The sequence below is a fragment of the Enhydra lutris genome, unplaced genomic scaffold (genome assembly GCF_002288905.1).
Source record: "Enhydra lutris kenyoni isolate GAN:26980312 unplaced genomic scaffold, ASM228890v2 scaffoldscaffold20, whole genome shotgun sequence".
Taxonomy (NCBI): Eukaryota; Metazoa; Chordata; class Mammalia; order Carnivora; family Mustelidae; genus Enhydra; species Enhydra lutris.
Genome location: NW_019154104.1, coordinates 11,527,027 through 11,550,115, shown reverse-complemented (window position 1 = coordinate 11,550,115; position 23,089 = coordinate 11,527,027).

Sequence of the window (23,089 nt, the reverse complement as noted above, 5' to 3'; positions counted from 1 at the left end):
TGTTTTCTCTGTCATTCAGTGTGTTGGAATTATGCAACTGGTTTCTGGATTTTTCTCAAAGAGAATTGCTCCATATGTAGCTGCGTATTCGAGTATACATGGGAAAGGGGAAACTCAGGAGCCTCCTATGTCACCATCTTGGTCCAAAACAAAAATAAACATTTTGCCTTCTGCTTTTGAAGATGATTTTAATCCATCTTAATAACATATGTGGTAGCGAGTACCCTTGTTTGTCCATTTCAAGAATGTGAAATCTAAGATTTAGAAATACTAAGGTAGTTTGTGCACATAAAGGGATGAATCTGAGATTTGAAATCCCACATTCCCTCAACTCTAAGGTGCAGGGTTTTTTGGTTTGGTTTTGCTTTTTCTGTATCTCTGAAATCAGGATTCATTTTATGATCCTTTTTTGTCAGACATAAAGGGGTACATACTTGTCACTGACTCCCAGTGATTAAACTTGGTCATAGTCATCCTCAGTGTCATCTCTTCAACAGTGTTATGTATGTTGTAAAAACTACAGATGTTGAGAGTAATTGTCATCTAAAATGTCTTTAAAGATGTGTGTGATTCTACAGTGCAACACTGAAACAAAGAGTTGTGGTTTAGGCATTTTTTTTTTCCAATGTGGTACAGAAAATAATGATGAATTTTACAATCAAGGCATTTGGATTTGACAAAATTGGGTAGGCAAGTTTGTATTTAAACCTTTAAAGTAGGCATAATTATGTTATTCCAGGATTTTTTTACCTGAAGCTATATTATATACAACTGCTTAAATGCCACAGAAGTATACACATAGCTATATTATTTAAAACAAAGATGCATAATTAAACACAAAAATACTGCCTAAATTACTGGTGTTATCAAGTATGGAGACACCTGATAGGTGAATAAATATTTTCTTATTTGAGATAGTTTTCTCCTTGACCATTTTGATTATTTTTAAATATATTGAAATTGAATCAAACAGTTAGTGGGTTTGGCAATATGCAAAGACCATGACATAATCTACTTCAACTATTTCTTTGTGTAAGCATAACAAAATTCAGGAAAAAAAGGAGATATGTACTGAACATTTTATTCTCTCTTCTTCTCATGACCAGGGTCTACCCAGACACATGACCAGCTTTTTAAAAAATAATTTGACATTAAAAATTAAGTTAACTAGTTCATGATTCCTCTCAGCTATTATTTAGGCAGATTCTCAACAATGACAACAGAAAATACACAAATTACCAAAAAAGATTATAGATATAGTAAATAGTTGCTAATCAGAGGTAGTTTCCCTCTGGCCTCTCTGCCTAGCAGATTTCATTTACAACCTCTCTCATTTTCACATTGCTCTAATGATATCTGTCCGCTATTGATAATTAATCTAGCTAATGACATTCCTGAATATGATGCCACATCTCTGGACACTGAAGTGTGTCCAACATGCCATTAAAATCCCATTAAAGCTTTATTTACCAGTCTCAAATTAAAAATAAACATTGGTTGTACAGAAGAAAGAATAATGATCACTCTGACCTTGGGATGTTTGTTCCCTAAAACCTAAGGACTGAAGGAATGGTGAGCTGGAACACACATGTGGTGAAGGAGCTCTAATTAGCTGTCTTGGCAAAAGACCTGTAGTATATGTAATTCCTTATTTGTTATTAGTAAGTGCAATTAGGGAAGTTCTTTAAATGAGATACACTATTGCAAAAAAAAAGTTTTCTGGGTTGTTTTTGTTTACTTAAGTTTTTGAAGAATAATAAATATAAATGACTTCATACAAACTTTATACAAAAGGGCCCTGTATGTATTTTTAGCCTCCTACCTTACCTTAAGACTAGGTTGAGTTTAGAGTAGACGGGTGCTATCCAGTGAACTACTGAAGTAACATCCCATAGATTTCCATTTTTTGAAAGCTAAAGCAATCTTGTAACAGAGTTCCAGTTCTGCCTCATATTAGAAGTTTATATTCAATTTCTGTGTTTAGAAACCATTGTGGTGAGCCACCGAGTGTCCCTTTGCAGGGCTCCTGACCTATCTTTGTAAGAGAATTAATCCCAAGGTAAGTAATAGCCAGCTGTCATGACTTTAATGTAGACACCAAATCTTGATGCTGAAAGGGTACACAAAGTGTTTCTGAGCATAGTTCAATGGCTATGATTGAAATAAGTTCTTTTTCCATCCTTGAGGCTATATAGACAGGTCCTTGAGAAGAGATGACAGTAAGTAAGCATGCTGAACACTGATTAAGTTGGGGGAAACACTGCAATCCAAGCTTTCCACTTTTGTGACTCATGAGGTCATATTACAACATAAAAGGAAAGATAGACTCTTCCTATCTCTTATGGAATATTATAAACCTTTTATGAATTGGGTCATCAGTGGGTCCAGAGGAAAAGCTGCAGAAGATATTACGCAGAGTAGCCAATACTGGAGGAATCCATGACCCTGCTGTAACCATCGAAGGTGGTGCTGACTTGGGAACTGCTGGATGTATGGAATGTCGGAAACCCTGGTGTCCGGGAAAAGAACACTGAGGAATAATAGTAGTGCCTGGCAAAACAACTCAAATCTCCTCAAAAACCCATCTGGTGAGTTCAAAGAAATGCTTGGAAGAAGGGAGACATTTGCTGGAGCTGGAATCCCTCCCTGGTCAGCAGATGATCATTGCAAACCTGCAAAATGATGACTGTCCAATTTTGAGACATAGACTAGTGACATTTGGGTTATCAAATAATTGCAGGTCTTCCCTCCTCACATCCTCCAAATAACAGTATCATGGTACTCACAAATATTATACTATAGTTCAGTGAAGATACACTCTTTGTACATGCTTTGTGCATTCTCAGGGAAAGGGTTGGTTCAGATGCAGTATCCATTGGATCAAGCTGATATTTGTGTGGTATAGGCACATGGTTAGGACTTGTAGTTTTGTCTTTTGGTACATAATAAATATGAAAATAATAGTAAAAGTGGCACTTAATATGTAACATTCTTGACAAAATGCCCAGAGAGTCAGGATGTGGTCTATAAATGTAGTCCCCGGGCAGTTCTGGAAGTTCTTTAAGAAGCAAAATGCTCACAAATGTACACATTTTTTTTGGCCTTGGCTACACCTTCAAGCTGTAAAAACCAGGAGGTAGAATATAAGATGTATACACTGTCCTCTAATTGGAAAGTCAGAGGGTTTCTGTGGTTTTTCCTACACCAACAACCATTTCTCCAATTTTCCAACACCAACAAGGTATCCAACAATTCAGTGAATTCAAGTCTGACACTGACTATCTGGAATCAACACAGACCTCACAGATTCAAGACAGTCCCACAAGACTGCCCCCACTTGAGACATGAGTTGCAAGTCCCAGGAGCCACCCATACTTTTGATCGATCAGTTATAACTTCTGGGGTTCCCGTACCTCCTCCTCAGATTATCTTTAAGATTTTATTTATTTATTAGAGAGAGTGAGTGCATGAGAGAGAGAAGCAGACTTCCCACTGAGCAGGGAACCCAGTGCAGAACTTGATTCCAGGACCTTGGGATCATGATCTGAGCCAAAGGCAGACACCCAACTGACTGAGCCACCCAGGTGCCCCTCCTCCTCAGTTTTGATAATTTGCTAGAATGACTCATAGAAAATCATTCTACTCAGGAAATCACTTTACTCAAGTTAACCAGTTAATTTTAAGGATACAACTCAGAAACAGCCAAATGGAAGAGGTGCATAAGACAAGGTATGGGGCAGGAGTTGCCCAGAGCTCCCGTGTTCTGTTCTGGGCATGCCACCACTAGTGTGTTCACCAACATGGAAGCTTTTCAAACCCCAACAGGTAGGGGATTTAAAAAGATTTCATTACATAGGTGTGGTCGATTACCTTACTGGCCACTGGTAAGTGAACTCAATCTCCAGCCCCTCTTCCCTCCCCAGAGGTGAGAAAGTGGGGCAGAAAGTCCCAGTTCTCTAACCAAGACTTGGTTTTTTTAGTGACCTGCCCCCAAACTGGAGTTATCTAGCTCCTCCCCTCCACTGCTGCCCCTGTCATTTCCACAGTTATCTCATTAACATGCAAAGGACTTTGCCAGAGATGAGGATAAAGACCAAATATTATTTTTTTTTTTTAGTATATTGCAGAAAGGAAGAATTTAAAACAGAGGATCATAGGGGAAAGGAGGGGAAAAATAAAACAGGACGAAATCAGAGAGGGAGACAAACCATAAGAGATTCTTAGTCACAGGAAACAAACTGAGGGTTGCCAGAGGGGAGGAGGGAGGGCGATCGGGTAACTGGGCGATGGACGTTAAGCAGCATCATGTGATCTGAAGAGCACTGACTGATGAATCACTGAACTCTACCTCTGAAGTTAATAATAGATTATATGTTAATTAATTGAATTTAAATAAAAAAAAATTAATAAAATCTCAATTGAAAAAAAATTACATAGTGGGCAGTAATACATTGCAGTTTTCACACAGTCTCTCTGAAGGCAGTGAGGAACTATCCACTAGGCTGTAATATGTAGTAGTCTTAGACTTTGAAACTTTGCCAAGTATATTTTTAACCTTTATTACACCAAATAAGCCCAGATTACATGTGTGACACAAACAAAATCTACAGCAAAGTAGAGGTAATCCCAACAAAATACGAATCTATAGTCATGCACCATATTTCTTCTGTGGAACTCCTAAAATATATTTGAGTAGAAATACATATAGTTTATTTCTTTTTTTAATTATATTTTCAAAAGCATGTTTACACTTCAGTGATGTTTCCTAAAAAGTGTTTCATGAAAATAGTTGGAAATTTTGACAAGTAGAATCATTAGATTGACTGGAAATAGCAAGTCATAATTTAAAAGAAATTTTAAAAAATTAAGTGCAAATAAATAATCTGAAATATGACATCATCAAGCAATTAAAAAACTAAACTTATTAGGTTAATATTAGGCTTCTGGAAGTTAAAAAATGGCAATAGTAAAATATGAAACATTTTCATTCATTAGGTATTGAAAAGTATTTGAAAAAATTACTTTTGACTTAAATACATGTTTACAATCCCTTACAGTCTATATATCTCAGTGATTTCTTTTTCTAGTCATCCATCCATCCATCATTTTGCTAAAGGAAGACAGTAGACAAGTGTAAATGTTTCAATACATTCTTATAAAATGCTCCCTGAATAATTCATTTTTTATTCTCAGACTCTGTTGGATCAATTTAAAATGCCGGAAGAAATTTCTGCATGCTTCAGTAATTCTTAGCTATACAGTTGAAGTACACAAAAATAAAATAAAGTAATAAAAAACAGGGAACACCTACAATTAGAAAAGCTAACTTTAAATACCCCAAATTTTGAACTCTGAATTGGGTGAAAAGTATTTGGTTTGACAATCTCCTCATAAGACACTTGTAAATAATATTACTTGGTTACTACAACACTTTGGATGCAATGCATATCTCTGCCATTAAGAATTTCAGAGAAATGTCTGTCTACCTACCTACCTACCTACCTATTGTGTTCATACCATGAACATAGAAATGGAAACAAAGTAGCCAACATTTGAATTCACTGTAGCTTTGATTTCCTTGTTCAAAGTTTTACTTCTTTGTTCTCTTTGTTGATATAAAAACAGGACCTTTTTCTGGCACAAACTCTTTTCTCTCTGAATGCCATTATAATATTATTCTGTTCTTCCCCTAGCTCAGGAGGACTCAGGGAATTCATAGTCCAGGAAAAATAAGTGTCTAATTAGGTCACAGGCCTCCCCAATCTAAGCAGACAGAAGTAGGCTGAGCAGCCAGCAGGAGTGGGTGAAGAGAGAGGTTCTGCCTTAGGATCTCTTCCCTTTACCATTGGTTTGGGAAAATAATACATAAAATGAAAATACAAGAATTCAGGTCAGGATGATGAGATCAGTAATAATCAAATCAGTTGAAGGAATTTAGAAAATGTGAGATGCAAGAAAAATACTTCAATATAGCTTTGCTGCAAAATTCTCCGTTTTGCAAGGCTTTAGAGGATAAAGAGAATATAGAATGGTTTTTAAAAAAAGGAGTGAAAAGTCACCATTTAACAGCAGAAAGTAAGGAGAACTATTTGGAATATATTTTACAATAAAGATAAGCGTCAATTGAATTCAAATTTCAAGGCTGAGCTGAAGTTTATAGGTAGCTAAAAAATACCTGTGTTTTTATGAATGTTTGCTTCTTATGATCTAAATTAACAATACTGTCCATATGTAGAGAAAACACCATGTGCCAAAGTGTTTCAGAATTATCTATTTTTTATCTTCACAAATATCCTCAGAAATTGTGGAGATTTAATGATTAACATTTTGTAGATGGAAAAACAGTTTAACTAAATTGGTCATGATCTTTTGATATCACATGATGAGTTGTGACAGATCTGGAACCCAAATACAGATTTTCCAAATCTCAGGCCCAGACTGTTCTTGTTGTAGCACACTAGATCTAATATATTGCACACTATCATTATTCAAAAAGAAATCAGAGAAAAGCAAAATCTTGTCAAGGTCCTAAGTGACTATTTTGCTCCATGTGTTTCATGATATAAATTAGTAGGCATGGGACTTTGGCTGATGTCCCTTAACACAGTTCTGGAACCCAACTCTGAGTGCACTTTTTAAAAATGTTTTTGCATGGAAGACTGTGGAGTTTTTGCCTTTCATTTATTAGGAGATTATATGTACGTCTGAATATATATGTGAATATATTTTACATACACATGTGAAACTGAAATGAGATGATGTCTCTAAATTTCCTGGTGGATGAACTGCACATATTAGGCACTTACTGTTTAGGACCAATTACGGTTGTAATTATTTTCCCTTCCACAGAAGAGTGAATGTACTACACTTTCTGATCATCTCTTTGCTATAGTCAGATGTGACTGTGGACTCTGAGAAACAAACTGAGGGCTTGGGAGGGAATGGGGTGGGGGGCTGGGTGAGCCTGGTGTAGGTATTATGGAGGGTGCGTTTTGCATGGAACACTGGGTGCGGTGCATAAACAATGAATTCTGGAACACTGAAAAGAAATAAAATAAAATGAAAAAAAAATGTAATTCACTTGAATAGCTGAAGTACTATCTCCAAATCTGTGACTCAGAGACATCTAACTTTTCTGTTAGAATATGAGAGTCAATCTAATGTTTGTTTTACTGGACATTATTTTCCAAGAAATGATGACATGCAAAGGAATACAGATGCAACCCACTGCTAGCACCTTGAAACAGGCAGCCTGGGAAAGAAATACCGAGTAGAGAAGTCCCAGAGCGCACACGGCTCTGGAGCAATCCTAAACCCACAGAGAACAGGTATAGGCCAGACATAGTTGGACAGAAGGCAGCACAGAAGCATTGTAGCAGAGAGATTACTCATGTCTCTAACACACTTCCATTTATAACAACGTGAAGGTAGGGGAAAGCTGCTGCCTCTGGTGCTTCCTGGTCCAAGAAAGGGGCAGGTTAGAAAGGAAGCCCCCCGGAGCCCAGTCCATCTTCCTGTTCCTTCCTGGGCTAACTCAGATCCATGAAGCCCTCGTCTTTGCTGGGTTCCAGAAGACAAAAGAAATGAGCCTCCGGGGACATCTTTATCTCTTTCTCCATCAATGGTTAACTTCTAAGGCCATTTGAGTTCACATTTTTCATGTTGTTAAAAGGAAAGTATTTGCTAGGGAGACAGAGAATAGAGCTCATAATCTTTTTTTTTTTTTTTTTAACTTGAAGAATAATTAACGTACACTGTTGTATTAGTTTCAGGTGTACAATATAATGATTCAACATTTTTATACATTACTCAGTGCTCATCATGGTAGGTGTACTCTTAGTCCCCTTTATCTATGTCACCCATCTCCTGCCCAGCTCCCCTCTGGCAACCACCAGAGTTTTGTTCTCTGTGGTTAAGAGTCAGTTTTTTTGTTTGCCTCCCTTTTCTTTGGTTTTGTTCCTAAATTCCACATGTGAGGGAAATCATATGGTATTTGTCTTTCTCTGACTGATTTATTTCAGTTAACATTATACCCTCTAGATCTATCCATGTTGTCACAAATGGAAAGATCTCATCCTTTCTTATGACTGAATAATATTCCATTATATATAATATTCCATTATATATATTATATACATCTGAGGAATGGATGAAGAATATATTGTATATATTAATATAATGTTATTAATATATATGTGTATAACCTTAATCAGTCCAACATACTTTAGATGAACACAGTGTTATTCTGCTACTTCATCCCTTGGGAGCCAAGGTTTTGGGGTGTTAGAAGACCTGATTTGGAGTGTTTGCCAATTTTCATGGTGTAAACCACCTGCTATAATTTCAAACTACCCACATGATGTCACTGAATGTGGCCTTGGAAAGAGCTGCCAGATGGGAGGAGCTAGCTTGACCAGACAACTGGGTGAACACATACTAGTCCAATTTTGATGGTTAAAGAGATACTGTTAGTATTTAAAGTGGGATGAAAAGTGCCAATTGAGATGGGTCTAAGCAAAAGGAGACATATAAAAACTGCAGCTCCAGTAAAACGCAAGCATCTGGAAGGTAATCAAAGAATCTTCCTCTTGATATAATCTACACCCATAGGATTCCTAGGTTGGGTCGGTGTGGGAACTCTGTATAAGAATTCAGTGATGTGTAAATTATTTTTCTTCCTGGATTTTGAATCTCAAGTAGAGTTTCACACGATAAAAAAGGACTTGGCTTCCCCTTCTCCTCCAAACTTCCCTTGATGAGACTTTTTTAAAAATTTTGATACTAAGTTTCACTGGAATCCCAGATTTAGTAATTCTTGCAATCTCTGGTTGTTCAATTTCATTTTGTTTTAAGCTGCCAAGTACCCTGTAATTTCCAATACTGCCAAAAAAAAAAAATCCCCATTCTTTTCCTTCCCTTACATTACCTAGAGTCAGTTTCTGTTGCTTGTCACCCCAAATATAGTGGTGGTGTTGGGATGGAATAAAATGGAAGGAAGTATGCCTCTATATCACTGACACACCTGGTACACATATAGTAATGTAGGAAATACAACCCAATCTCTCTAGAATGCCAAGTAGTTCTGGGAGCAAGAGTGTGGGCAGGAAGCTCTTCAAAGAAAACTTAGTAGCTTATTTGTGTAAACTATTCTAAGGAAGCAAAACCAACAAATATCCTTTCTGGGAATAATTTTGCAGACCAGGATTAAGTTACAAATATTAGAAGACACTTGTCAAAAGTTACAAAACTAGATGAAAAAAGGGACCGTCTTCATACCCAATCTTTGTTCCGAGCTCTTTCTTTTGACCATTCTTGCACACACCTGATCACACTTTTTAAAGGTATCTGAGTTGGGCTTCCTCGTGGTAACAACAAGCTGATTTGTTCGGCACATATATGTCATGGCCCTAAAAATCAAACTCAGTTATTTTCATTTTAATTTATCTACTGTTGAGAAATCCATTTTTCTAAAAACATATGAAAGAAAATTCTGTGATCTTTGTTCTCAATGATATGTCACAAAACTTCAGCATAAATGTACATAAATATCATAAAGGAGTTAAGTTCTCTTAGACATTCATTAATTTACCCAACAATTATCTATTTATCTTATTATTATTATTATTATTGGCTAGTCACTCTTAAGAATTTGGCTAAATTTATGAACACATATTTGAGAATAGATTGTAGTAAGAATGTTTACTCTTCCCCTTTGTAAGAAAAAAGGTTGATTTTTCCTTTCCATGTTGAAATTTCTTCTGGAATACTTACTGGAGATGTCCTTAAATCAGGCAAATGAGACAAACAAGTTGTCACTGGTAAACACAGCTCCTTCCCAGATGCTCTTTCTGTGTTCAAAGCAGATTCTTTACTCATCTACTGCCCATGAGGAGTTTTTCCTAATATTTCTGGTGCCCTTCCTGAGTCGAGGGGGAGAGGCTTACTGGTTGTGGGGGGCTTCTATTGATGGAAATGGTTGGATCCGTCTAATAAAGTTCATGAGCATGAGAAATTATTTCTCTCTCTCTTTCCACTCCTTGCCTATATTGTGAGAGGCAGCAAATCCATTACTATGAACTGTATTTGCTCTATGAAGTCAAACTTTCACAAGTTGCCTTTTACAAAATCTGAAAAGAAGAGAAAGATGTGAACTTGGAAGTCCATTTTTGCTTTCAAATAAGCCACATCTCCTATTAGCTTTCCATTAATACAAGCATTATTTTCTCTACCTGCTGATTCCCTTGTCTTATTCTCAAGTTCAGAAATTCCAATAAGGAACTAGTTATTTTTTTCCACATACTAAGAATGTTTGTTTTTGATTGCAGGGGAGTTGGGCAAAGTTGAAACTATGCAATACACCATGTTGGGTCTTAGAAACAGACAAAATTGCTGTAGTTAATTACATTAGGAGCAATGCTGAACTGTACCTTTTAGGTTTTCTGTTGGCCATGTTTGTGTGCTGTGTTTGGAAGAATCAGTATGAAAGGTTAACTTCTAATTCACATAGTTCTGCTGATCTTTTCAGACATACAAATCAAAGTGAAAAATAGACTGAAATGCATTACACAAAAGGGATGAGAAGAAAGCAGGGTATCAGCAATATTATCTCATAAAAGAAGGCATTGAAAGAAAATTAGTTGGATTCTTTATATTATTTTTAAATTTATTTCCTCTATAATAAAGTTGAAATTGTCAATGAAGCCTTAGCATAGCTGATAAAATTGAGGGAGACAATAATTGAAGAAACAAAAGAATCTGATGACCTCTGTTACTTAAGTCCATACAAATCAAAAATAATCCATAGCAATTTGCTGTTTAGTTGTTTCCTCTGTGATCATTAGTTTCCAGAGATTACAAGTGCAAAACACACTTTCAGATGTAAGCAGCATTTAAAATACAAGGCTAGTGCTCGCTTCGGCAGCACATATACTAAAAAAAAAAAAAAAATACAAGGCTAGAGTTCACATTCACAATGAAATTTCAGAACAGACACGTTTGTATCTCACATTCACGAACTTTTTTTTAGGATCACGCACAAACAACTTTCTCCTCATGGCCACAGGTAATGGGGGTGAAGTTGAAAAACGTTTTAATGCCAAAATTAATTTTATACTTTCAAGCCATGTTGGTATATTAAAAGGGACATATTTTCTTTGTTTCTTTTTCTGAATAATAGTAATATTACTTTTTATTATTGTAATTATAATGAACATATCTTTACATTATTAGAAAGTTTTAAAAGAGAAATGTATAAAAATTGTCATTGTAAGTTTATTGTTTGCTAAAGTGTTCACATGTGTGATCTTAAGTTCTACTTATAAATAAGACCTCTGTTGTTGGTATAATGGTCCTGAATTTGCTAGCAAAGTCCTGAGCCCCACGGTTGTTTAATGACTTCCATAATTTCACACATGTTGAAGAGATCACAGCCAGGGTCAAATCAATCATATTCTCATCAGCCAAACAAAATTGTTATTTACATCTTAATGTGCTTCTTTCTGTATGGGTGGGTGTGCTTTAAATTGAGATAAGAATACACAGGGGTGTCTGGATGGGTCAGTCAGTTAAGTGTCTGACACTAGATTTTGGCTCAGGTCATGCTCTCAGGGTCGAGAGATCAAGCCCCAACTCAGGTTCCATGCTGGGCATGAAGCCTGCTTAAGATCATCTTTCTCCGTCTCTTTCTGCCCTTCCCACCACCTCCTCACCCACACAAGCATGTACGCTTTCTCATAAGTAAATAAATAAATAAATTGTGTGTGTGTGTGTGTGTGTGTGTGTGTGTGTGTGTAGAGAGAGAGACAGAGTGTATACTGCTTACCTCTATAAATAAATACCTTCATAGACTTTATTTTTAAAAGCAGATTGAAATTCCCTGGTGGTCTGAGCTATCATTTATTGGCCCACATCTTTATTATTGGTTTTATCCTCATTTTTTCTCCTTATAAACAGTACTATGGTGAACGTCTTTCCCCTTTAGCTGGTGTTCAATTCTCTCATGTTAAGAAGATGATTGGATGAAACTGCCACCCAAAAAACAAACAAAATACTTTATCTTCCAAACAGAACAAAATACTTTAATATTTACTATAAAATGGATGATTATGGAAGATACTAAATAGCCCTCCAATACCCAACACAAAATACACAGAATGATAAACATAACCAAACTGGAAATTAAGAGAATTCCCAGAAGCTAAATTGACCTTGAATGATGAAACCAGGGAGATTAATGGGAACGTATTTTAGTGACTGCCGATCCCTGGTGCCTAGCTTTTACGGACCATGAACACAGAACAAAGGAAAAAGTCAAGGCCCCTTAAAAGGCAGGAAGTTGTGACAAACATCTCCATTTAAACATCAGACCACAGAGAGATAACATCAGACCACAGAGAGATAACATCAGACCACAGAGAGATGCTCTCATGTCTCACCCTGTTAGAGAGTCTGTAACAATTTTCATGCTCCTGTGTTATTCAGAGAGAAGACGGTCTTTGCTGAGAATTCCTAACAAGGCACTATTCACATTGCTTGTATGGCCCAAACAGCCAAATTGATAATTGATATTTAAAATTGGTTTAGGATTGTCAGTGCTCCAAGGAATGCAGTGGAGTGGAAGACCACAGTCTCTCTGCAGGAAGTTTCTTATGGCAAGGCTCAAAGGAATGCTTGAAGAAAAATTTTCATAGATTGTGAGCTCAAAATCAAATAATATTATGTCAGAGAAAATAAGGCGCTATAGAAAGAATATTAATAATGAACAATTATACCCCTGCTCGGTCTGATAGGTTGGAGTGATCAAATACAGAATATAAATTACGTATGTCTGGTATATTATAAAAAAGGGATCAAAGATAACTAAGCTCATGAGAAAAATTGCTAAGAAATAAAATATTGTAAAAAATGGGTAGGCAGACTAGGAAAAGATCCACATGTGGAAGTGACTCTAAAAGTAGAACATTTAGAAATGAAATTGTAGTCATTAAAATTAAGAATTCAGAGGAGAGATTTAGTAACTAATTTTGAAAAAAAAAAAAAAAAGAAGAAATCTAATGAGTAGATTAGAATTGGCATAACAAAATACCTCTCAGATACAGTATAAAGACACAAAGAGAAGGGAAATTTGGTGGAGATCTCAAATCACGAAAGCCAGAGTCAAAGTTAAAAACACTTATATTAGAGTACCAGAAAGATAATACAGATGGAATGGGTTATGGGATGCTTGCAATTGGACTCAGAGATGGGTCCTGACCAAAGTGGAAAATATCAAATACCCCCAGAAATTTGGAATTGGAAAAGGATTCCAGTGTTGGTCTCATGTTTCTTGGAGCAATGGAAAGGTGCATTTAGAAAGTGTTGATAGGCATTTCCTACCTGGTAAACTAAACAAACTCTTGTCTCAAGTGTGTCACTAACTAATCTAAACTTCAGTTTACTCAAATATGTAACCAGTGTAACAATCAACCTCATAATGTTTTAAAATAAATTAACAAGATGGTATATACAAGTTACTTGACATATTAAATGATACATTATAAGTAATCAGTACTTCTCAGCTACTTTTGTGGCTGTTAATTGACTTATTCTTTATTAATCCTTTTATGTTAGAGAGAATAAGTTAGAAGATGCCAAAGCAACAGAGACAGAGGGGTGTTCCTGAGTTCCTTAGAGCAATCTAGACCTTCGGATTCTGATGACAACAGATCTTGTCCTATTTTATTTTATTTTCTTAAATGCACTCAAGTGAGCTTCTGTTACCTGTCATAGATATGCTCCAAATTATAGTTATAAAGTAACATTAAAATGACTATAATTTAAACCTTTCCGAAGCACAGGCTGTACTAAGAAGGGAATTTGCAACATCTAAATGAGAGCACAGGGTGCTCCAAACGAGGAAGTTTCTTCTCTGTGATTCACCGATATCAAGAGTTATTTCACAATCTGGTAGTCCAGATGACTGACTCAGAGTGACTGCACTAACCTTCACCTGGGTCACCACACAGACAACTTCCCTGTCTTGCGTGCAGACTATGATTTAGTCTGAAATTTAGGCTGGCTGGTGGAAGCTACCCCATACTCTTTTTGGGCTTTCTTCCCTATTCCAATTATAACTTGCTAAAAGGAACTTTAAACTTAATATAGAACTCAACCTTTTTCTAAACAAATGTTGAAGAAGCCAAAAATTATAGAATATTGACATCCTGATGGACTTGATCTATAGGAATCAGAATTGCTGATTATAAGGGTATAAGTAAGTCAGAAGGAAAGTCAGTAGTCAGGTGGGTAAAAACAAGACAGTGCCTCATTGGGAATTATAAGCATTACAATACACGAGAAAAACTAAACACACTTCACATTGAAGATATTTTTCCTGCATTCACAGTGGCAAGTTTTGAAGTTTACCTTTATTGACACATAAAAAAGTTATTTTAGACTGTTATGACACATTATTTCTTGCTGCCTTTTTTCTTTCTTAACGACTTTCCTAAGACAATGTTATATAAATTGCTACTAGCATAAAACACATTTTTAGCAATAGATAAAAGCATATTCCTGGCTGCAAGAAGCAGATATTTCAACACCTCCTTTGGGCAGAATACATTGAATTTTTTGCCCTCTATTGTGATTTGAGTAATGCTATCCCTGTTGTTTCTCCCTGGGGAACTAAAATGCTAATATCTTAATTTTTCAGACATCAATATTAGTTTAATGAGTGAGGCATATTTGCAAAACTCACTAACAAGTTCCAAACTGAAAACATCTTTATACAACCACAAAATCAGCAACTCAAAGCTTAAAGGATTTTTCAAACTTTACCATAACATAAATCAAGTCTTTTTGGAATCAAAGTCAAAAAAGAGAGGGACATTTTTTTCCCCTACATCGGTTGTTTTGCAATAGGCTTAAGGCCTAAGACTTCTACATGAAAAGTAATTCTTTTTTTTGTTTGTTTGTTTTTTTTCCTTAAGCCATTTTTTTACATTTATTGATATTTATGGAAATATTCCTTTTGTTTATATATTTTAATTTTATTTTTAAATTTTATTTTTTATAAACATATAATATATTTTTATCCCTGGGGTACAGGTCTGTGAATTGCCAGGTTTACACACTTCACAGCACTCACCATAGCACATACCCTCCCCAATGTCCATAATCCCATTCCCCCCCTCCCAACCCCCATACCCCCATCAACCCTCAGTTTGTTTTGTGAGATTAAGAGTCACTTATGGTTTGTCTCCCTCCCAATCCCATCTTGTTTCATTTACTCTTCTCCTACCCCCTTAACCCTCCATGTTGCATCTCCTCTCCCTTATATCAGGGAGATCATATGATAGTTGTCTTTCTCCGATTGACTTATTTCGCTAAGCATGATACCCTCTAGTTCCATCCACGTCGTCGCAAATGGCAAGATTTCATTTCTTTTGATGGCTGCATAGTATTCCATTGTGTATATATACCACATCTTCTTTATCCATTCGTCTGTTGATGGACATCTAGGTTCTTTCCATAGTTTGGCTATTGTAGACATTGCTGCTATAAACATTCAGGTGCACGTGCCCCTTCGGATCACTACGTTTGTATCTTTAGGGTAAATACCCAGCAGTACAATTGCTGGGTCATAGGGTAGTTCTATTTTCAACATTTTGAGGAACCTCCATGCTGTTTTCCAGAGTGGTTGCACCAGCTTGCATTCCCACCAAGAGTGTAGGAGGGTTCCCCTTTCTCCGCATCCTCGCCAGCATCTGTCGTTTCCTGACTTGTTAATTTTAGCCATTCTGACTGGTGTGAGATGGTATCTCATTGTGGTTTTGATTTGTATTTCCCTGATGCCGAGTGATATGGAGCACTTTTTCATGTGTCTGTTGGCCATCTGGATGTCTTCTTTGCAGAAATGTCTGTTCATGTCCTCTGCCCATATCTTGATTGGATTATTTGTTCTTTGGGTGTTGAGTTTGCTAAGTTCTTTATAGGTTTTGGAAACTAGCCCTTTATCTGATATGTCATTTGCAAGTATCTTCTCCCATTCTGTCAGTTGTCTTTTGGTTTTATTAACTGTTTCCTTTGCTGTGCAAAGCTTTTGATCTTGATAAAATCCCAATAGTTCATTTTTGCCCTTGCTTCCCTTGCCTTTGGCAATGTTCCTAGGAAGATGTTGCTGTGGCTGAGGTCGAAGAGGTTGCTGCCTGTGTTCTCCTCAAGGATTTTGATGGATTCCTTTCTCACATTGAGATCCTTCATCCATTTTGAGTCTATTTTCGTGTGTGGTGTAAGGAAATGATCCAATTTCATTTTTCTGCATGTGGCTGTCCAATTTTCCCAACACCATTTATTGAAGAGGCTGTCTTTTTTCCATTGGACATTCTTTCCTGCTTTGTCGAAGATGAGTTGACCATAGACTTGAGGGTATATTTCTGGGCTCTCTATTCTGTTCCATTGATCTATGTGTCTGTTTTTGTGCCAGTACCATGCTGTCTTGATGATGACAGCTTTGTAATAGAGCTTGAAGTCCGGAATTGTGATGCCACCAACTTTGGCTTTCTTTTTCAATATTCCTTTGGCTATTCGAGGTCTTTTCTGGTTCCATATAAATTTTAGGATTATTTGTTCCATTTCTTTGAAAAAAATGGGTGGTATTTTAATAGGAATTGCATTAAATATGTAGACTGCTTTAGGTAGCATAGACATTTTCACAATATTTATTCTTCCAATCCAGGAGCATGGAACATTTTTCCATTTCTTTGTGTCTTCCTCAATTTCTTTCATGAGTACTTTATAGTTTTCTGTGTATAGATTCTTAGTCTCTTTGGTTAGGTTTATTCCTAGGTATCTTATAGTTTTGGGTGCAATTGGAAATGGGATTGACTCCTTAATTTCTCTTTCTTCTGTCTTGTTGTTGGTGTAGAGAAATGCAACTGATTTCTGTGCATTGATTTTATATCCTGACACTTTACTGAATTTCTGTACAAGTTCTAGCAGTTTTGGAGTGGTATCTTTTGGGTTTTCGATATATAGTATCATATCATCTGCAAAGAGTGATAGTTTGACTTCTTCTTTGCCGATTTGGATGCCTTTAATTTCCTTTTGTTGTCTGATTGCTGAGGCTAGGACTTCTAGTACTATGTTGAATAGCAGTGGTGATAATGGACATCCCTGCCGTGTTCCCGACCTTAGCGGAAAAGCTTTCAGTTTTTCTCCATTGAGAATGATATTTGCGGTGGGTTTTTCATAGATGGCTTTGATAATATTGAGGTATGTGCCCTCTATCCCTACACTTTGAAGAGTTTTGATCAGGAAGGGATGCTGTACTTTGTCAAATGCTTTTTCAGCATCTATGGAGAGTATCATATGGTTCTTGTTCTTTCTTTTATTAATGTGTTGTATCACACTGATTGATTTGCAGATGTTGAACCAACCTTCCAGCCCTGGAATAAATCCCACTTGGTCGTGGTGAATAATCCTTTTAATGTACTGTTGAATCCTATTGGCTAGTATTTTGGCGAGAATTTTTGCATCTGTGTTCATCAAGGATATTGGTCTGTAGTTCTCTTTTTTGATGGGATCCTTGTCTGGTTTGGGGATCAAGGTGATGCTGCCCTCATAAAATGAGTTTGGAAGTTTTCCTTCCATTTCTATTTTTTTGGACCAGTTTCAGGAGAATAGGAATTAGTTCTTCTTTAAATGTTTGGTAGAATTCCCCCGGGAAGCCATCTGGCCCTGGGCTTTTGTTTGTTTGGAGATTTTTGATGACTGTTTCAATCTCCTTACTGGTTATGGGTCTGTTCAGGCTTTCTATTTCTTCCTGGTTCTGTTGTGGTAGTTTATATGTCTCTAGGAATGCATCCATTTCTTCCGGATTGTCAAATTTGTTGGCATAGAGTTGCTCATAGTATGTTCTTATAATTGTCTGTATTTCTTTGGTGTTCGTTGTGATCTCTCCTCTTTCATTCATGATTTTATTTATTTGGGTCCTTTCTCTTTTCTTTTTGATAAGTCTGGCCAGGGGTTTATCGATCTTATTAATTCTTTCAAAGAACCAGCTCCTAGTTTCGTGGATTTGTTCTATTGTTTTTTTGGTTTCTATTTCATTGATTTCTGCTCTGATCTTTATGATTTCTCTTCTCCTGCTGGGTTTAGGCTTTCTTTCTTGTTCTTTCTCCAGCTCTTTTAGGTGTAGGGTTAGGTTGTGTACCTGAGACCTATCTTGTTTGTTGAGAAAGGCTTGTACCACTATATATTTTCCTCTCAGGACTGCCTTTGCTGTGTCCCACAGATTTTGAACCGTTGTGTTTTCATTATCATTTGTTTCCATGAATTTTTTCAACTCTTCTTTAATTTCCTGGTTGACCCATTCATTCTTTAGAAGGATGCTGTTTAGTCTCCATGTATTTGGGTTCTTTCCAAATTTCCTCTTGTGATTGAGTTCTAGCTTCAGAGCATTGTGCTCTGAAAATATGCGGGGAATAATTCCAATCTTTTGATAATGGTTGAGACCTGATTTAGGACCAAGAATGTGATCTATTCTGGAGAATGTTCCATGTGCACTAGAGAAGAATGTGTATTCTGTTGCTTTGGGATGAAATGTTCTGAATAGATCTGTGATGTCCATCTGGTCCAGTGTGTCATTTAAGGCCTTTATTTCCTTGTTGATCTTTTGCTTGGATGATCTGTCCATTTCAGTGAGGGGAGTGTTAAAGTCCCCTACTATTGTATTATTGTTGATGTGTTTCTTTGATTTTGTTATTAATTGGTTTATATAGTTGGCTGCTCCCACGTTAGGGGCATAGATATTTAAAATTGTTAGATCTTCTTGTTGGACAGACCCTTTGAGTACGATATAGTGTCCTTCCTCATCTCTTATTATAGTCTTTGGCTTAAAATCTAATTGATCTGATATAAGGATTGCCACTCCTGCTTTCATCTGATGTCCATTAGCATGGTAAATTCTTTTCCACCCCCTCACTTTAAATCTGGAGGTGTCTTCGGGTTTTAAATGAGTTTCTTTTAGGCAAGATATAGATGGGTTTTGTTTTTTTTATCCATTCTGATACCCTGTGTCTTTTGATTGGGGCATTTAGCCCATTAACATTGAGGGTAAGTATTGAGAGATATGAATTTAGTGCCATTGTATTGCCTGTAAGGTGACTGTTATTGTATATTGTCTCTGTTCCTTTCTGATCTACTACTTTTAGGGTCTCTCTTTGCTTAGAGGAACCCTTTCAATATTTCCTGTAGAGCTGGTTTGGTATTTGCAAATTCTTTCAGTTTTTGTTTGTCCTGGAAGCTTTTAATCTCTCCTTCTATTTTCAATGATAGCCTAGCTGGATATAGTATTCTTGGCTGCATGTTTTTCTTGTTTAGTACTCTGAATATATCATGCCAGCTCTTTCTGGCCTGCCAGGTCTCTGTGGATAAGTCTGCTGCCAATCTAATATTTTTACCATTGTACATTACAGACTTCTTTTCCCGGGCTGCTTTCAGGATCTTCTCTTTATCATTAAGACTTGTAAATTTTACTATTAGGTGATGGGGTGTGGACCTATTCTTATTGATCTTGAGGGGGATTCTCTGAACTTCCTGGATTTTGATGCTTGTTCCCTTTGCCATATTGGGGAAATTCTCTCCAATAATTCTTTCCAATATACCTTCTGCTCCCCTCTCTGTTTCCTCTTCTTCTGGAATCCCAATTATTCTAATGTTGTTTCGTCTTATGGTGTCACTTATCTCTCGAATTCTCCCCTCGTGGTCCAGTAGCTGTTTGTCTTTTGCTCAGCTTCTTTATTCTCTGTCATTTGGTCTTCTATATCGCTAATTCTTTCTTCTGCCTCATTTATTCTAGCAGTCAGAGCCTCCATTTTTGATTGCACCTCATTAATAGCTTTTTTGATTTCAACTTGGTTATTTTAGTTCTTTTATTTCTCCAGAAAGGGCTTTTATATCTCCCAAGAGGGTTTCTCTAATATCTTCCATGCCTTTTTCGAGCCCGGCTAGAACCTTGAGAATCGTCATTCTGAACTCTAGGTCTGACATATTACCAATGTCTGTATTGATTAGGTCCCAGCCTTTGGTACTGCCTCTTGTTCTTTTTTTTGTGGTGAATTTTTCCGCCTTGTCATTTTGTCCAGATAAGAGTATATGAAGGAGCAAGTAAAATACTAAAAGGTTGGCAACAACCCCAGGAAAATATGCTTTAGCCAAATCAGAAGAGATCCCAAATCGTGAGGGGGGAGAAAGGGGATAAAAAGAGGTTCAGAAAGAAAAAAGAAAAAAAAAAAAAGAAGAAGAAACAATTAAAAAAAGAAAACCAATAAAGAAAAAATATACAAAGGAAAATATATATATATATATATATATTAGATAAACTAGTTAGAAAACGTTAAAAAAGAAAAGGGTAAAAGTTAAAAAAATTTAGCAGAAGAAGAAAAAAAATTGAAAAAGAAAAAAATTAAATTAACTGCAAGGCTAAAAAATCATGGGGAGAAAGCCATGAGTACCGTGCTTTGCTTTCTCCTCCTCTTGAATTCCGCTGCTCTCCTTGGTATTGAAACTGCACTCCTTGGTAGGTGAACTTGTTCCTGGCTGGGTTTCTTTTTGATCTTCTGGGGGAGGGGCCTGTTGTAGTGATTCTCAAGTGTCTTTGCCCCAGGCGGAGTTCCACCTCCCTTACCCGGGGCTGGTCTGAGTAATCCGATCGGGTTTGCTTTCGGGAGCTTTTGTTCCCTGAGCGCTTTCCATAGAGTTCTGGAGGGCGGGAATGAAGATGGCGGCCTCCCGGTCTCCAGCCCGGAAGAGCCGAGAGCCCGGGGTCCCACTACTCAGTGAGCCCCCAGAGAACAGCGCCCAATTACTCCCGTCACCCTGCCTCCGGCCGCACTCCGAGCTGACCAAGCCTGCGACCGGTTCAAGGTAACCCCGAGCTTAGAGCTTACTCCTCAGCTCTGTCTCTGTAGCCGGCTTCTCCGTTCTAATACCTGTAAACTCTGCGACACTCAGACACCCCCGATCCTTCTGTGACCCTGCGGGACCTGAGGCCACGCTGATCCTGCGTGGGCTTCACCCCGGTTAAGCCTCTGGAGCCATGTCCCTCAGCGGAACTGACTTTTAAAAGTCCTGATTTTGTGCTCCGTTGCTCCGCCTCTTGCCGGGAGCCGGCCCCTCCCCCCGCAGTCTATCTTCCCATCGCTTTGGATTCACTTCTCCGCCAGTCCTACCTTTCAGAAAGTGGTTGATTTTCTGTTTCTAGAATTGCTGTTCTTCTTCTCTTCGATCTCCCGTTAGATTTGTAGGTGTTTGCATTCTTTAGATAAGCTATCTAGCTGATCTCCCACTACCTGAAGTAGTCTCAGCCTGCTACTTCTCCGCCATCTTGACTCCTCCCCCATGAAAAGTAATTCTATAGGATAAAATAACATTTTATTTTAAAATTTCATTGTAAAAAGTTACATTTCATTAATTAAAGAACTATTAATAAATCATACTAAGTGCTAGCTATTCAGCTAATTTCTAGAACTACAAAGAGAAATAATTCAACATCGTTGATCTCAAAGGTAGCCTTCTGAGGAATCAGCCATACCCCTCCCTGAAGAAGCACTCCAGGTAAAGTGGGAGCACTCAGGAAGATATGGAGAATGGGGTGGAGTGTGGTCAGAGAATACTTCCCTGGGCAATTAAATGTCTAAACTGGTTGAAGAGAAGTCATTCCTATGGTGTTACAGAGATCATAACTACAAAGCCTCTGGGCTGAGACAGAACTTGGTGGACTCTGGGAGCTTCAAACACTTCTTCCTGGTTTGAGTGTGGACATGGGGGATAGAGGACAGCTGAAGGCCTGCCATGGAGCACATCACGGACCATATTAAAGGGATCAGATTTATTCTAGAAGCTACGGGGAGCTAACAAAGAAAGGCTTTAATGTAGGAAAAGGACACATTCTGACTTGTGGTGTGACCTGGCAACAATATCAAGAATATATTGGTGGGATGTGACAGATGTTACATCACCTGTGGCAACACACAAGTACCCCAACTGAAAAAAGTACAAAATGTCAATAGTGGTAGAATTTTTCTATCTGGTATAACTCAGCTCCCCAACCATGCTTAATAAATTTAACATATTGAATAATTTACAGATAATAAAATGAATATCAAACAGATATAGTGCAGAAGATTCAGATCAATAATACATGCACTTATAAAGATAGATTCTTTTCAGTTCAACGACAGAATATCACTTTTGCCAAAACCTATTACTATGAAAAAGCAAAGTTAACATTCATTGGTCCAAAACCACCTAACAACCGTGTGATTAATTCTGTAGACCCTGCCTTCTTTAGTTTTGACCCCAAAACCTATGAGTAGGGGCTCTTATTCCTCTTACAATGATGAGGAAACTGAAATATATTGAGGTGTGTGACTTTCCAAGTCTCCCTAGCAGATCATGGAATGAAAATGACATCTGACTTCAAGGACTGTGGTCTTAATCTCTATGAAATATGCTCCTTCTCCTAATTCATGTATTTGGAATTCTCTACACACTGCTACGGTGAATTCCATCCTGAGGCAGAAAGCACTAACAGCAGGTAAGACCGCCATCCACCAAGTGATTCAATTCTGGCTTGTGTAAAGGTTTTAGGTCATAGATACAGATGTAGCTGCTGGTACCATTCTTGCACATTTGTGGCTTAATGACCAAGGAGGGCTGATGAGCAGCCATGGTGGCGATCACTGCTACAAGGGGAGAGGTCAGAAGGGGGACAGATTGCTGCATGAGGAGAGTAGAAGACAGAAGCACGAATACCATCCGTATTAATGTTGGTCACAATGTGAGCTCAGTGCCAGGGAGTCTGGTGAAGGAAGCACCCACGAGAGGCTAATAGCCACATCCGATCATCAAAGGGCAGATGTTAAATGTGATTCAGATGAAAAGTGGGAGGAAGTGCTGACAAGGGCGCAGCTGAGCAGACAGGCAGACACACGTGGTGGAAATCGACAGACACAAGTGTCATCTTGGAAGAGAGCAGTGCACTGGGTGGGGGACGGAGTTCTCTGACTCCTCACAATGCACCATGTTCGTTTTTAGCCGAGGGACA